At 36.5% G+C, this 10,437-nt stretch overlaps 1 long non-coding RNA gene across 2 annotated transcripts in view; it reads right to left on the bottom strand.

The window, feature by feature from the left end:
• Window positions 1-528: 528 nt before the first annotated feature.
• The window catches only part of LOC102550787 (uncharacterized), an 80,751-nt gene continuing 70,842 nt past the window's right edge, over window positions 529-10,437 (bottom strand). For both annotated transcript variants that reach the window (XR_005493316.2, XR_010057548.1), the window contains one exon: window positions 529-893. This is a non-coding gene — a long non-coding RNA (uncharacterized LOC102550787). The remainder of the gene's footprint in view (window positions 894-10,437) is intronic.

Below are 10,437 nucleotides of genomic sequence, written 5' to 3'. Positions count from 1 at the left end.
GCAAAGTGGGTGAGAGGCTTTGCTGACTGAGATGAAGATATCTACCAGATATCTTGGGGCACCAGACCTAGTGTGAGGTAAAAGGTAGCCATTTTTTTATAATTTTACAGAAACAGTCTTTCCTTAAATTCTGGCCTCCAGATTCCTGCCTCCAGTCAGGACTGGACTGATGTGGACTCCGTCAGCAATATGGTATGGCCTGTAAGATGAAATACCCTTTACTACCCCAAGTTGCTTTTGGTCAGTATTGTATCACAACAATATAGAAGCGAACAGAACAGTCCTTCGAACCTGTCACATGGCAATACTATCAGACCCGTCATATAGATAATTCCTCTATCCTCTACCATTCTCCCTCCTCCAATCAGAACTTGCCACACCTTCCTAACTACATTGTAGTTCAGGATTACTCTCTGATTTCTAGAGCTTGCAATAAACATCTCTGCTTGTTTTAAACATGTTACCCTCACGTTCAGTAAGGTATGGGGACAGTGGTACACAGGTTAAGAGAAACAAACCAGAAAATGATTTTCTTTTCTTTTTTTTTTTTTTACACTTTACAGACTTTATTCCCTGAAGTTAGGAGGTGCTGTCCTGTGGCTGTCACACCACCTCGTCAGATTCCAGCGCGTGCATCTCATATATCGTGTCCAGTATGGCCAGCTGCTTTTCCACAGCAAGGAGGTAAAGGCTGAGGTCCCTCTGCATCCCAGCACTGAAAGCTTCTTTCTGGTGGTCGCCTCCTTTTATGGTTAGTGCAGCCACAGAGTCCTCATAGGATGGCACAATTCTACTGTTCAGAGGTCCCAGAAGAAAACCATGGCTGGTACTCAGAGTAACACAGAGAAGCACTGGGGTTATTCCAAAGGCAAGGGAGTACCCTCACTGTGGTTCTATGAAAAAGAATAGATGATACAGAGTAAGCTGGCTTAAGGGTTGCAGGGTTGGGTACATTTAAAGGACGCTGGAGTTGTCTGTGACAGTCTTCCATCTGAAGCTGGGGTGACTGGGTGGTAGGAAACTGTGGAGGGATACATGAGACTAATGCGGAAACGTGTTAGAAATGTAAGCATGATCAGCTGCTGAGGAAAACTTATCACATTTGCCTAAGCCACAAAAGGAGATCAGCACAGCATCTTATGAAGCATACCACATTTCATCCATCATAGAAGGCATGTGCTGCATTGCAATTGCTTGGAATTCCATTTTTTTCTGTTTGATCAAAAAAGCCCTATCTGCTCAGGAGCATGTCTATGATGAAGACTATAGAAAAGATTGGAAGACTGAATAGCAAGCGAACAGCCTGTGTGATTTGAGAGGCAGGAGGAACTCACATGGCAGGGGACTTCGGTGTGAAATCTAAAACAAAAAAAAAAAAAAAAAAAAAAGGAAGGTACACTAAACCTTAGAGATGCTTCAGAAATTGTTCATGAACCATACATGCTTTTAGAAGTTCTGATTGCACAGTTAACAGTAAAAGTCAACATATAAAAAAACTAGAAAAGATGAGTGGAGATCAAATGAAAGAATACTTATGTTAGGTTTTAAAAAATGAAATTATCCTATTTACAATCATAAAGCATCGGGCCCTATTGGAATAAGACAGACAGAATAATAAATGCATAGGCTGTTTTTATGTGTAGAAAATACTGAAATTATGAAAATTTTCTACATTTTTCCCTTTAGAGAAATTCTGCAGACAGCCTTCATGGTTGCTTCATAGAAGAACACACAAAGGAGATGGGCTGATGGGCACTGATAATCCCCTAACAATTCACTGCAAAGAAATTCCTGAACTTGTATCACCAACAGACTTTTTTCTGTTTGACACTTTTTCCCAATATAATGTGAGTAGATGCAAAAAGAAGCAGCGAAAAAATGGTGCACATTTTCAAGTAATATATAAGGCCAAAAACTTAATTGCTAAAGATATAAAAGATCCAAATCTCCAAGTAAGGTATATTTACCTAGTGACTAGCCAAGTATCTTTAAGTTACTGTTTAATAACTACTCTCCTCTCTTATTAAGTAAAACCCATACATGGTATGATATTGTACTGTGGTTTATTATTTTTCCTGAGACACAGACATGACAGCATAACATCAAGAAGTCATGTCTTTAGCCATATTCAAATAAATAAAATTCACTAAAAGCCACAATCTATGAAAGATCGCAGGGTTTCCACACAAACACAGAAATGTAGATGCAGACGTATGATTTGCTCCATCTTTGCACAAGGCCTTTGCAGCCTGCTTCCTGTGAGAGACAAAGAGCTTTTGTGGTACACATGCTGAGCATCACAAATGCAGAACGCAGCCAAAGAAAATATACAGATACCAGTAGAATAAACTTAGGATGAAAAGCACAGGGGTACCACCGATAGATGTCTGATTCACCGTTGCTCCCATCTGGTAAGAATCACATCATCAAAATGAGAGCTGTACTAGACCTTCCAGGTCATCCCATCCATCCTCTCACCAACACAACAATCATCTTTTTGAGGGCCAAATCGTCATATGCCTCAAGAGACAACAATTCCACAGATTCTGCGGGCAAGATATTTACCATATTTAAAGAGGTGAATGTAGTCATAGGAATGATTTCAATCATAAAAAAAAAATGTGCTCAGCCTTTAAAATCCAAGGGGTGGGCTTCTGAGAGTTGAAATCCTCCTGCTGTAAAATAAGCTTGAGGTACTAGAAGAAACACTACTGATATGCAAAATTACTGTCAGTTATCCATTAGCAATAGAAAAGGCAGCCTCAAACCTATGTCAACTTCTATAAAAGCCCAGGAAAATTCAGTAACAGTGTTTAAACACGTCTATCCTACAAAAGGAACTTGGTTTTTAGTTAGGGCTTTTCAGAAGAATAAAACCAACAGGGAGAAGGGGGAGTGAGGGGAGAGAAAGGGAAGGAGGGAGTGGGGGAAGGGGAGAAAAAGAGAACAGGAGAGAGGAGAGAGGAGGACTCTAAAGACCTTCTCCCTTCTGTCATTATTATTTTCTGGGCTGTTAACAGAAAGAGCTGCCCATATTTGGGGTGGGTCTTCCCACATTAATTAAGGCAACCAGGACATTTTCTCAGCTGTGGATCCCAGATTAGTTGATTCTAATTTGTGGTCAAGTTGTCCTTAAAAACCTAACATCACAGCCCAGGAAAGATGCTGGGAAAGAACTGAGTTGAAAATCAACCTGCAGAAGCTCACCAGCAAAGGATGTTTGCTCTTCCTTTAGGAGGATTGTTTTCTGTTAAAAGAAGTCCTACATATAGAGGCGTGGAACAAAACTCAACGTGGGTCACAGTTTTATGAGTTTGAACAGAAGATTAAAGGTGTTTTATTGAGTCAGTGCTTGGGAATAGGAACATACAATCTACTCTGAACAGGGTTGATTCAGAAGGAAAGAGAGACTCCAAATGATTGTCATCTGGCCTCAGTTTTGTTTGTTGTCTCAAAGACAAATTGAGATCAAGAATGATTTCCTCTAAAGTCTTTTATTTTAAAAAAGTGCTGTAAGGAAATCAAATGATGTAAGAGGTAAAGCAGAGCTATTCTGGGAAAAACATGACACTGGATTGGAGAAAAGAACACAGGAGCCCTCCTGCTGACATCCACCCTCTTCTTGGGGGCCCTTGATATGCTTCTATGGAACCCTTCAGGTTGATTTCAAACACCAATTCACAACTGTCAAATTCAGACAGATCCCACTTTGCTGAGAACTCTGGGATGGGGTATCTCAAATGGAATTGAACTCTTCTTATAGACCTCGGCTTACTTTATTTATGGCAAGGTCTTATCATCTTAACACTACCAAGAAATTCTCATAAATCCCATAATCCTATCTGTCTCAGTATGTAATACTCTATTTGACTATTTTTTATGGCTCGTGTCCCTGCAGACTGGGTCAGGCCAACCTAAAGAGTTCAAGTTAGGAAGTATAGCTAGGAGAAGGAATGCTGGATCAAGTGGAAAAAAGAAATGAGAGAACTATAAAACAAGGCCAGATTAAGTGTCAAGACCAGGGAGGATGAAATCTGGTATTGATGATGTGGCCAACAGTGCTGTTTTGCTAAATTAATGCACACAGCATCCCTCTTTCTTGCCAATTGAAATAGAATTTTGCTTGGACAGTGTACATATTTTCACCCAGGCCAGTCATAGGCATTCATTTCTCTGACAACACTGATTAAGAATAAACCTGGGAGATCTGTGTGAGGGGGAATTGGGAGGAGAGGGGTTTGATATTGGGGTGTAAAATGAATGAATAAATTAGTTAATTAATTAATTTTAAAAAGAGTGGACATAGGATAGCATTATCTTCAGAGAAATGACATACAATAGGACTTCTGTGATTTTTTCAAACTTAACAATAGAATAATGAGTATAAGATGGCCTCTTTAATCTCCCAATTAGTGTATATATATATATATATATATATATATATATATATATATGGGGGAAGTGTTATTCTAGTTTAGTATAGAACTTCACTCAATTAAGGAGTTTCTTAGAAATCTGAGTGTGATTCTGTAGGAGTCATCTTCACAATCTTGGAGAACATCCTATACAATGTCTACATGGAAAACTTCACTTTCACAGTAGAATCATTAAATTACTCAACCCAGGAAATGTTCTGTTTTGAGGAGAAATATTATTTCTTCATCCTATTTCATTGTTTTTGAAATGGGGATTTCTGATACTGTTAAACTGTAGTTGGCCACTTGTCACTGAGAACTCTAAATCTATGGAGATTAAAGGGAAAAAAGAATCTATATTAAAACTGCACAGACCTTAGTTATTGCTATTAGTCCATAAATTCTATAGTAAATGTCCATTTATATATTATGTACATCATCATAGGTATTTGGGGAAATGTAAAGATTATTTAAAATAGACAGGGATATTGAATATTATGTAGCATAGAAAGAAACACTATACTCTTTAAATAAGGAACTTAAGCATCTTCAGATTTTGTAGCTGCAGTGAGTTCTGGATCTAGTCCTATATGAATCCTGTTGATTTACTTCATCCAAATTGAAACTGGAGGGGAAAAAGCAATTTTTACAACTCAGTTCACCAATTGTTATTCCATAGTCCCCTACTCAATACTTGTTTGGCTTTTTTTTTAGCCTGTTGTCCAACAAAAATTTTATATTTAATGAATATCATATGGAGAAAAGTTGATGAATATGATAGAAGAAAAATAGTAGCTGATTTTATCAGATGAAATCAAAGTTTCTAACCAAACTTAAGGCAACAGTTAAAATAATTACACATTGTACAATGGCATACAAAGTTGAGGAAAAATTTTCCCTTGGGAAAACTAAGAGAAATGAAAATAAGACTTGTATGTATGGACCATTTAGTCAGTTGATTTATGCTCTAAATGTAATGCTGGCTAATGCTGGATCCATTGTAGACACATAATCAATTGAACACCGATGATATAGAAATTCAAAGTCTTCTCAAGACGCTTCCTGGTTGCATATGGGATATCGAAATGTGAAGCAGGCTAGAATGGTATCAGGAGCTAACCTCCAACACTAGGATGATATTAGATAGCTGTAAATATGGGGTACAACTTGGAGTTAGTGGTTGACTTGAATAAAATTAAGATCACACTCAATTTTCAAAGTATCAGTAAGAATCTTAAGGCAGGAACCCACAACCACCATATAAGAGTATCACACTTCACTGTGATTTGGTCCATTCTGCGATGGGTCCTTCAAAGGATGCTGAGCACACACTGTGCTCCAGTGACAGATTCCTGAATATGGTTTAACACAATGACGAAGTTCTAGGATAGTTCCTAGATAATCCCTGATAATAGATTATAAGAAGCAACTGTGCCATCTTTGTGGTCTCCTCCATGATCTTATCCCCTAGACAAGGTTGATAGTGAATCCAAGGAGTATTGGAGTAGGTGCTATTAGAGTAAGTGGTTCTGTGTGTGTGAGTGTATGGATGTGTTTATGTGTGAATGTGTGTGGGAGAGCATGTGCATGTAGGTGTGTGGGTGTGCATGTTTGAGTGTGGGCATGTGCATAGATGTGGCCAACTTTTAAGTGCTGTGTCCTTTGTATAACATAATAGGTATACAGTTATTCAGTGTTTAAGAGTAGTACCAGACTGGTCAGTTTCTCAGATGACAGGGAGGATTGTGATAAGAGAACTATGATGAAAATAACACTTGAGTTATTTCAGCTTGTATGACCCTCTCAATAATCCTCCCAACATGATTTTCCTCACTGCGGAGATGAGTAGACTAGTGACCAAATAGAGTAATCAAACTCTATGAACATAATTAGTATTCATCTTAGAGTTGAATCACAGATCTAGTTTCAGATCATTTGCTTTTCTGATTGTAATGGGCTGCGTGTCAGTCTTTGTCTACAATATTATCTTAATTATCTTCTATTGCAGAAACTCATTCACACAATAGATTAGAGAACTTCCTAGAAGAAACAAGTCACTCAAGTTCTAGATGTGCAGAGTCAACAATAGTAGGATCTATAAATCCAGAGAAATTAGCAGTGAGGTTTGACATACCACAGATCATTTTCCTGTGCTATTCAATATCTTGGCCTTGCTTGTATGGTTAGGGGTAATAGGATCATTTTCCTTGGTCAAGCCTAATCATATCCAACATACTACTTAGAAATGGTTCATCCAATGCCACTTGAGCATCTCTAATGCTAGAACTCAGGATATCAACTCAGACTGTTGTTAATAGAGACATCTGGTATGGTATCCCCAGAGTTTCTCCGAACCTCAAATTACATGTTAATCTTTGCCCTAGAATGTCCTGAGTAAACTGAGGTCATTTGTCTCCATACCCCTCCTGAAGAGCACAAATTATTAAAATCCTCTTGGCTGAAATAAATTATGCCTTATCACTTCTGTTAACTTTCTCCCTGTAATGTTTATTGCTCAACCAGCATTTTTTTTTATTTTTTTAAATGGAACCTAACCAAGTCTTGTTCTCTGTAATCTAAATGTTGGTGTACATCCTATAAACTAAAGGTAAATCTGAATTGAGAATTATAGGACTCCAATATACCTAAGCATGATGGGACATTAGCAGACATTTAGGTCACCCAGATACATTTTCCTACAGTATAAACATTTGAGAGTGTTTTTCTAGTTCTCCTGGCTCATTTTAGAGTTCTAATTCATGACATTAAAATATAATGCGCTCTTACTGTAATCTAGTTTATATAATACATTTTATAACAATTGACCTAACATGTTATTCTTTCTGTACACCCAGAAAACCAAAGTCATGTCTTCTAAGCCTTCATCACTGAGCATTCTTCTGAGAGATTAAAATCCTTAATTCCCTTTCTTTCCCATTCTTCCTCTGTTTTTAATAGGCCTGTGCTTTTCACCCCTTGAGGAAGAAGCAGTTTCTGCATTATTGGTTACAGAGGGACCACCAAACCCAGGAAATATATGTTTTATAAGGTTTACTCCCAAATAAAAGCAGTAGGGTTATTAGTCAACATCATCTTTTAGCTCCCACGGGTTAGTTCCAGAAAGGTGTTTCTAGGGGCTAGCAGCTGTCTGCAAGTCAGACATAAGCACTTCAGGGCCTGGTTTCCTGCTAAAAACTCAGACTGGGATCCTAATTGTCTATCAGACTTCTGCACCAAGCCACACAGGTTCCTTTATGCTACTTTGGTTTTCTGGTCACTTGTGTTATACTGCCAGATATTTTAGAACTATTTATCAAACTAAGGCTTGAACTATAATTTTTCTACAACAAGTAAATTAAAAAAGACAACAAAACCTAACTGTCAGGATACGTGTAAAAAATACTGAAAAGTAAATATGTCTAAAGCTGGGTTAGATTGGCCATGCCTTTGCAAAGGTTAATGATAGTGTTGTATAAATGGAGTAAGACTTTTTTGAACCTACAACTTTGAAATGGTATAATGTTAGAATTAAGATGGTATTTTAGATATGATTTTATTATATTATCTCCTGTCTTCTTCAACTGTGAGTTGTTGTTTCTATTTCTTAGACAACGTCTCTTGCTACATAGCTCATGATAGGATTGAACTGAGGATGTAACTCAAGTAGACTTCACATTGTAATCTCCCTGCCTCTATTTCCTCACACTGACATTATAGGCATGATCAACCATGCCCAGATTTGAATCATCTCGTTTTATTATTCAGGAAACTGAAGACTATAAAGCACACATCATCATACAAATGGCTTGTGTCTGAGTTCTGAAGGCAGCCAGACACACTTCTCATTCTAAAACAAGTAAATATAGTTTTGTTCACTTAACTCTTAATATTTTGAAGCATAAGAAAGCAATTTGCACTCAAGGTTCATTTTATAGAACATATGTACACACACACATACACACACACACACACACACACACACACACATATATATATATATATATATATAATCACACGAGTACAGAAATTTTTCTAGAAAATTATGAAGATTACTGTCTGCACTTCCTCTTAAGGAATGGCTAGCCAAAAGAAAGATTACATCAAGCTATAAGTATGTTCTGTATTTTATGGTTAAACTAAACTAGAGGTTTATGTTTGAAGTGCAATAATTTTAAATTAATGATTTATCTCTTTATTCATTCCCCAATATATGTAGGCTTTAAACAACCTTTGTAAGGACAGATTGTTTTGTTAAAAGGATTAAAATTTTGAAATATATCCACAGAGAGGTTATGAGCAATAGGACTCACTTTAACACCTCTAAAAGCTGACTGATACTCAAGAATGTAATATTATAACTAATATATTTTCTCCTCTTGCCTTATGCCAAGAATACAGCACTAGAGTTGGGTTCTAGAGCTCTTGCTAATGGTATAATATGGGTTCCACTACAAACCTTTCACAACTAAACAAATCAAATCCCCAAAACATTTCCCAAAATTATCCTTTAGTAAACATTTGCCTAAATATTCTCTTCCCTATGCTTTTTTACTCCAACTCTCAACTCCAAGGAGGTATTTGTCAATATCAATAGGCATCCGCCGAGAATCCTATAGTGTGAATTTTCTATACAAGGAATTTACAATCAAATTGTCAACAGTTTCAAGATAGAGAAACTTCAAGAAAATCAACCTTTTAAAATATTAAGTCAATGTATATAATCAATACTTATTTTCAAAGTGCTAACATAAATTTTTTGTTGAGAAATGTTTAGCTTGCCTTACAGTTTATAACCCTTAGTCTATAGGACCTAAATGTCAGATAATAATTTTGAGTTGATTTGGACAAAGTTATTTGCATATATAAGAAGAATGACACCCACTTCAGAGAATATCAGGAACCAGGTCTACCCCAACAGTATATTATTAGTAGGTAAATAGAAATTTTTAAGATCTCACTCAGGACACATTTCATTGAGGGAAATCCTTTCAAAAGATTGATATAACTATCATATAGATAAACATATGTGCATGATACTAATTCTAAACAGTCAGAAGTGATCTGTAAAGCTTGATAAAGTATAATTCCAGTTCTCTGTCCAGAAATAGTACAGGCTACATGGGATTCAGAAAAATCCACATCTTAGCTGCATGATATGCCTGAGCAATGAGCAAGCTATTGAATCCTTCTGTGCTTTGTTTCACTCATAGGTACCAGGCATGCATTGAAACCAGCAGAATGATCTTGACTTATGCAGCTGGAGTGTCTACAGTACAAGGCATACTTAATAAGGATAACAACTTTCAGACTGGGATTGACTGTAGAACTCCAGATTCTCATATCCTTCGCAGAAAAGGCAATCTTATGGGTCTTGGAAATTGCCATGTTTAGTGAGTCTCAGAGGCGAGGTCCTCACTAGGTTTGCAATAAGTTAATAAAAGTTTTAAGAAAAGGAATCAATAGAGTATAGAGCACACATGCACAAAATACACATCCATACATATAGATATAGATATGTATATATGTGTGTTATTATGTTATATATTGTTATTTACATTATTATGTATGTTTCACAGTAATTTGTGGCACAGATTCAATTTAAATTCAATTCCCCCAAATTTGATGGTCCTGTGATGTTAGTCAGGCAAATTTATAATTAATTAACTCAATTACAATCTAAGAAACATAAAATGATAATCATTATGTGCTTGGAAGTTTCACTCTAATAAGTAGAATAACTATTTAAATGCTTAAAAAAAACTACACATTAGAGAAGCAGTTATCATGTATGGAGTATTGTGTTGTATATAAATTGGAGGCTAAATAGAACACACAAATTCCATTTTAAAATATTTTCACAGTGCAAAATGCAGATGATATGCAAATTACCTCCTTTTGTATTTCTGTGACCAAATATGTGACACAAACAATTTGAAAGATAAAGTATGTGGTTTCAGAGAGTTTAGTCAATCATAGATAGGAGAGAGTGATGGGAAAGAACAGTTCACAAAAACATAAAGAA

The sequence above is a fragment of the Rattus norvegicus genome, chromosome 14 (assembly GCF_036323735.1).
Source record: "Rattus norvegicus strain BN/NHsdMcwi chromosome 14, GRCr8, whole genome shotgun sequence".
Taxonomy (NCBI): Eukaryota; Metazoa; Chordata; class Mammalia; order Rodentia; family Muridae; genus Rattus; species Rattus norvegicus.
The sequence above is the reverse complement of the archived record's forward strand: the minus strand, read 5'-3'. Positions and strand labels throughout refer to the sequence as shown.